This window comes from Microchirus variegatus (assembly GCF_963457635.1).
Source record: "Microchirus variegatus genome assembly, chromosome: 12".
In the NCBI taxonomy this organism is placed as follows: Eukaryota; Metazoa; Chordata; class Actinopteri; order Pleuronectiformes; family Soleidae; genus Microchirus; species Microchirus variegatus.
In genome coordinates this window covers 20,000,766-20,007,844 of record NC_139813.1, presented here as the reverse complement: position 1 = coordinate 20,007,844, position 7,079 = coordinate 20,000,766, and positions in this window count along the sequence as shown.

The following is a 7,079-nucleotide window of genomic DNA, read 5'->3' as shown; positions in this document are numbered from 1 at the left end:
GCTGGGAATTTCACCTGTCCTGACGCGGGTTCACAATCACCAGTCCTCCCAGTTAAGTTCGGTCTCGGCTCCTCCTGGATTTCCACCTGGAAAGGCGAACGGGCCGTGCGCTGCATTCACCTCCCCAAATTATAAGGACGCGCGCAACGAGTGGCATTCGTGCCCAACAAGCCTCCTTCTCCTCCAACTATCTCAATGTCCCCTCTCAGGAGCAGCCGTGGGCCCGCCCACCCCGTGTGCCAGCCTCGCTCTGATTGGCCGGCGCCGGTGAAAGTCGCGCCGTGGTTGGACGCTCGCCGTGGGCGTCAATCAGGGGGGGGGTGTACGGCGAGGTATGCGCGGCACTTGGGGGCCGTGCGCGTATCGTGAGCGTGGATGTGATCTTATCGTGTTTTTGTCATTAACGTGGAGATCACAGATCAAACTGTGGAGACAAAAAAAACCAAAACATAGGAGAATTTATGTTTTGTAACCCAGAGTTATTTCAAGAAAATATCCAATAATAATACAAAAAACTATTATATTTAATTTTATGATAATAACACATCAGACTTTTCTTAATTTGTTAATGTAAATAAATAAAAAATGTGTTTTTTGAAGTAAAATAGTTTTTATTCCATTACATTATTATGGTTAAAGGTTGTATAACTGTCACTCTGACAGTGAAATATGATTGGCTGATGGTTAGCAACAATAAATAAATATTATGTCATTTACTATAGTGTTTTAGGCCTCGTCATGCTGCTGTGGTCATGGAAATGTTGTTTTTAAACAGGTTTCTGGTGAACTGCACCTTTTTATTTATTCGTTTTATTTTATTTTTTAAAAGGTTAGGGTTTCTGAATGTATTTGCATTTAATTGGTTTGTTTTTAAAGCACATATATAGCCTATAGAAGGCTTCGTTTACGTTTGAAATTGATCTTGAGGTCGAACATTTGTTGCTGCACGTGGGCTGATTACAAATTACCCTCGCGCTAAATTAATTGATCCCGTTTCCTTCCGTATTATATCAAAAGTGTTTATTTATTCCGTTCTATATTCCTTTTGATTCGTTTATCCATGCTTTCTTTCTGTCTTTAAAGCCAGATGCAGCTACATCTGCGCGCGCTCAGTCCGGGGCGCTCATGGCAGTAGTTTGGTGTCCATCAAACACGTTTATGCGAGGATTAATTTCCATGGTGTGAATCAAATGAGAGCGCCGCGGTGCATGTAGTTTTTTAATTAGATACCAGGCGCTCAGGTGGAGGAGGAGGAGAGGAGGGGTTTGGGAGGAGAGGAGAGGAGATGGGGAGGCGGGTGGTGGAGCAGCGGGCGCGGTGACGGGGGCGCGGACGCAGGATGGTGAGCTCATTGCGCACATAATTAGTGCTTAAATTGATGCTGCATCCTGCCATAATTGGAGATTCTCCTGCTGCCTGGGAACAGGTTTCGCTCTGTTTTCTCCCTTTGTGTGTGTGTGTGTGTGTGTGTGGGTATATATGTGTGTGTGTAAGAGAGAGAGAGGCACAGATATACCCCTCTCCCATTGGTTGAAAACCAGGTTTAATCCCGGGTATATACTGGGTTTTCACCACTTTGGAATATGTTTAATTGGTATTCACTGGGGTCAAATGCACCTCCAGTCGACATGCATGTAAGACCCAGGTGAAGATTTTTTGCTGGGTTTTTTTTTTTTTGCCAGAAAATCATACTAGCTGTTAGCATTCATGCTATTGTAGCACTCCTGTCTCAATTCAAACTGTTCTATCAAAAATAAACAATCAAGTTGAACAAAGACTGATGTAGAAGATGCAGATAACACCACCATCTCCCTCAACTGCACATAATAATGTCACAAAAATGTTTTTAATTCCTTTGTAAGTAGGTTTTTGACCATGTGGGAATGGGTTCAATGTATCACAACAACACAAGACCAATTTCTTCTTCATCTGCTTCATTTTAGGTGCAGTGATTAAAATCCCAGTGTCATTTCTGGCCATCAGCAGTCGCAAGTCATTAATGTTTTTTACTGAAACCTCTTTACAACTTGGAACAGCATGTTTTTTTGTGATTTGTGAGTTAGTAAAGTCACATTTTACACCTGCCAATTCCCGTGCTCTACAAAGGGCTTCTACTAGATAAAATTAAAATTAAGATATAAGGCTAAAACTTTAATTTCTTTCACTTTCTGAGAGCGATAACATCTGCAAAATGACAGTATGACCCCAGATGCTGACTGCGAAAAAAAAAAAAAAGGAGACACCATCCTTCACAGCTGATGTCTCTAGTAGACGCTTTTGAAGTGGAACACAGTCTTTCAGATCTAGCCCGACATCAGCTCCTGTGATGAATTTGACATCGCTTTGCTCTCACTTCCTTCCTGTTTTGTGCACGGGTCAAAGATCACCATGGTTTGTTTGGTCCCCTTTTCCACGAGGACAAACCGTGCTTTTATTTAAAGCATGCAGTTACACCTTTTTCTTGTCTCTTCTCACTGGGAAACAAAAATATTCCGTGAAATGAAATAATAATAATCTATAATGGATATTCATTAGCGACGGATCAGGCCTCCTCGCAGCGGGGGCCTCCTGTGCGGCGCCTGAGATTGGGAAATTCTCTGACAGCACGGATTCTGAGAAGCAGGTAGAAGATTTACCCTGCCAGACCTCCTGTTAACCACAGGCTACACAACAGGGGAGCTCGCTGTGGGGTCCTTTCCAACCTCTCCCTCCCTCTTTGTCTGAATCTCACCCGTCTTTCCATTTTTATGATGTTTATCCAAATCGCCCTTTCCCTGTTGGAGGCCTGCATGAAAAAAGGAGGCAAGGTTTCGTGAAGAGGAAGGGTGGTTACAGGACGACGGTTGACGCTGTCGGTGAGGGACGCGGTGCATCGAGACAATGACACGAGGCTCAGTCGCTTAAAGCTCTTGAATATTTTCTCACGCGGTATAGTTTTATAGTTTATAGTTTTTTAGAGACTCATATTGTCATCATAGCCGTTTCCTTACTATTATGTGGACTATGCAAATGCATAGGGCCTCCGAGCCACCAGGGGGCCCCAAATGCTGCATGTTCAGCCTCATCTGAGGAGAAATAAAATAACCTATTTTTATCTGTAGCCGTCTTAAATCCCTTTATAATATAATAAGCTGCGACGATGAGCTGTGGCTGGTGTTTTTGTGGCATTGTCGTCAAGAAAGACAAAACGATTTCTGACATTTTATCGACCAAACGGTTAATGGAGGAAATAATCGACAGATGAATCGATTATAAAAAGCCCTACTGTCCATGGGAATGATTGACGGCTACCCATCGTCACCCTTAGTGATGATATCAATGGGAAACAGCGTTATAGCATCAAAGACAAATTATCCTATAGGGCCCCCCCCCAAACAGCAGCTTGCATAGGGCCCCAACAAAGCTAGAAACGGCCCTGAAAAACAGCACAATAGAAGAGCTAATAACTAAACATAAGACAAAACAGCAGGCAATAAAATACACACTATGTCCATATGTCACTGCACTTAAATGCTACCTGATGATGAGTTCAGGGCTCTGTAGGCGTAGGAAAATAAGATAATCCTAACCTTGTTGTGTATATTATATAACCTAATAAATGAGCTCATTGATTTAGCATAAAATGTGCCAGTTGTAAACAGATTTGTAAACAGAGTACTCCATTACTCTGTCCTTTGCTTATAACTGTAGATATACAAACCCTGTATAATGCATTACATTCTCAAACCTGGACAATAAATGTATAGTAATTTAAAAAAAATCACACATCTGCAGCGACAAAAAGTAAACACACAATCATAGGTGTGCAAAAACCGTCCAATACTCTCCATAACTTCCACTTCCTCTTACACCCTCACCCCCCTCCTCTTCTATACTGTGACACATGACTTCATCACAGACTAATGCACAACCAGAGTCAACTTCGGGCTCTAACGGGGGAACGAGGATGAACGGTAACAAGATGTTAAAGAGAGGAGGAGAAGAGGAAGACGGCGGCGCCGCGATGGAAGAGAACCTGACACTCAATTTTAAACGTGTTAGCGGAAGATTTCACAACACAAGCGAAAGGCAATGAGAGTGAGGCACCATGTCGGGCCGCCACTCTGAGCTCTGAGATTGAAACGGTTGGGCATATGTAAACAGGCCGCATGTTTGACTAAGATTTGCCCGCTTGTGTTTCCTGTAAGCTATTACCGACTCTTTGTTTTCCCTAAAAGACTGAAATGATTTTTTTAGTACTCCCCGCCTTCTGTACCTGTTGTTTCTGAGCCAGCCTTTTTTTTATTTGAAGAGTAATTTTTTTGAGTTCCATGTACCCCCCCCCCCCCCTTAACAGCAACTCTTTCCCTTCAATGCTCAGTCCCTCTGTGTCTCTTCCTGCCAGACCCTTCACCGAGCCCATCTGCTGCTGTGTGCGAGCGTTAATTAACCGCACTGCCATTTCCTCTGCGCGCGCTGCATTTAAAGGTGCTCGGAGTCCACGGAGTCGGCCCCGCAAGTTCATCAAAATGCTAATTTAGCCCAAATTAAAGTTGTGATTAACATTACACAGTTTCCTGTGCAGACAAATTGATCCTTGCATGAGGCTTTCTGGGAAGATCGGGGAGACTTTCTCCTCCTGGGTCTCCTTGTCACGTAAAACAAAAACCGCCTAAAGACGAGGAGCTAACAAAATAATGTCGAAATGCTTAAAAATAAACATTATTATGTTGTTGTTTTTTTCCCCCCTCCCCTATATGAAATTCAAATGATTTTTCCCCCGTCCCTGTTTGTTCCTGTACGATGTTCACACTGTGCCTCCGCCTCGTCTCACAGTGTGTACATATGTGAGGGGACCAATAAGCTGTCGCGCTGATGCTGTGACACATTTCCAACTATATTTGCCCCTGCTCTCCAGCTGTCTCTGCACCTCCCGTCACTGGAAAGAAACCGGGGCCCTGAGGTTAAAGGAAGTCCTGCCAAAATAATCGTTTTTTTTTTTCTCCTTTACCCGAATCAAACTGCGTTTATTTTTCTATCTGCTTCTATTTGTTTTTTTCATATTTGACCTCAACCGCAGTGACTTTGTACCCATTTACGAAATATCTCGCTACATCGCTAAGCTGTAAAATGTTCAGCACGGAATAGATTTGTGATGCTCAAAGACAGATTATACAGGTTAGTTGCCCTAATTCATGAGAGCAAAAACCATGTGGGTGCATGTATGTTTTTGGGGCGTAGCATTCTCACTGGGTAAATAATAGAAGGGAATGGTACACACTGTACTCACACACACACACACACACACGGATAAACTTCCGGTGGTAATGAATGCCCTCGGCGTTCATCACTCCGTCTTAAGCAGTGGTTAGTGAGGCATTAAATATGTCTACACAGGGCTCAGTGAAAGGCTGCCAGATCAGTGTTCCTCCTCTGAGGGGGGTGCTCTGTTTGCATACAGACAGGTTGGGGGGGATTGGAGACGTGCGCCGAATGGAGGCTGGGAGTCGTAACTGGGTGCCCACCACTCTGATGTTAGTGCCATTATGGGATGTCACTGTGGGAGAACTGCGGCTCTTCAGCGGGATTACCGAGATTCTTGCTGAAATTGAACGGAATTGGAAATGTGGCTGACGGATTTTCTCCGGAGTAATGCGTGCACAATACTCTCTCTCACACACACACACACAGAGAGAGAGGGAGACACACACACTTGTTCTCATGCTAAAACACATGCAAATGCATATTTAGGGAAACATTTAGTCACAACAGGAACTCTAATGAGGTCGATGCTGTCAATTTGATCAACTCTAAAGTGTCACTTCTTCTTTCTTTTTTTGTTGTTGTTGTTTGTTTTGTTGGATTTCATCTCCCGGCATCGACAACAAAATGCAAAGCAGCTCTGGTGCAGCAGCCTCTACTGACTTTGAGGCATGTTTGCATCAACGTAGTGTTTTGTTGTGTTTTTAACAGAAATTTTGAATTAAAATAGTATGACCTTGTAGAACAAGTATGCTTACATAAGGTTGGGGGAAAAGCAAATGATTGTGTTAGTCCGACTAAAACCGTAAAATCCATATGTGTAAACGTGTTAGTCTGACTATTGCATTTATATTTAGAGTCGCACTCGAGTTGCCCTTAATGCTCTGCACATGCTCCGCAGTTCCCACCCCAGAAATTATAGTTTTTGGACTGACAAGGACACCAATTCCGTGTTCCCACCAAGTGGAATGGTTCGGTTCTGTGTGGTATGCATCAGCTTATTGGGACGACAGGAAATCACCACTCCCTTGTGACCCTGTCACATCGCGTTTGATGTCGTCGTTCAATGTCACGTGACGTATCTTACATCTGACGCGACCATCGGGCATAGCGCACACACCACGCCTACCGAGTGCTACTGTTCTCAGTCGACCACAGGTTTTTTACCCATCTAAAACATACCGTGTGGTACCAAACCCAACTGTGACATGATACAAACACAACTCAAATATACTGTATTCTTTATAATTATTGCAATGATATCGTATCATGATAATATCGTGATAAATATCGTGATTATGTCGTATTTTGGTGACTTTAATTATCGCAATACTATTATATTGTGGTGACTTAAATATCGTGATAATATCGAATCGGGGGGACTTAAATATTGTGATAATATGGTATTGTGATTTACGTATTGTGATATTGTATCATGGTGACTCAAATATCAGGATAATATTGTGTCGTGGTGACTTAAATATCATGATAAAATCGTTTTATGGTGACTTAAATATCGTGATAATATTGTACCAAGGTGACTGAAGTATCGTATCGTGGTGTCTTAAATATCGTGATAATATCGTATCATGGTGACTTAAATATCGCAATAATTTTTGTATAGTGGTGGCTTAAATATTGTGATAATATTGTATCATAGTGACTTAAATATCATGATAATATTGTATTGTGGTGACTTAAATATCGTGATAATATCATATCGTAGTGACTTAATATCAAAATAATATCGTATTGGGGTGACTTAAGAGTTTTCCTGTCTTTAAGAAAGCTTGTGACAATTGTCTTTAAGGGATTTCTTAAGCGATGAGTGTTCTTCA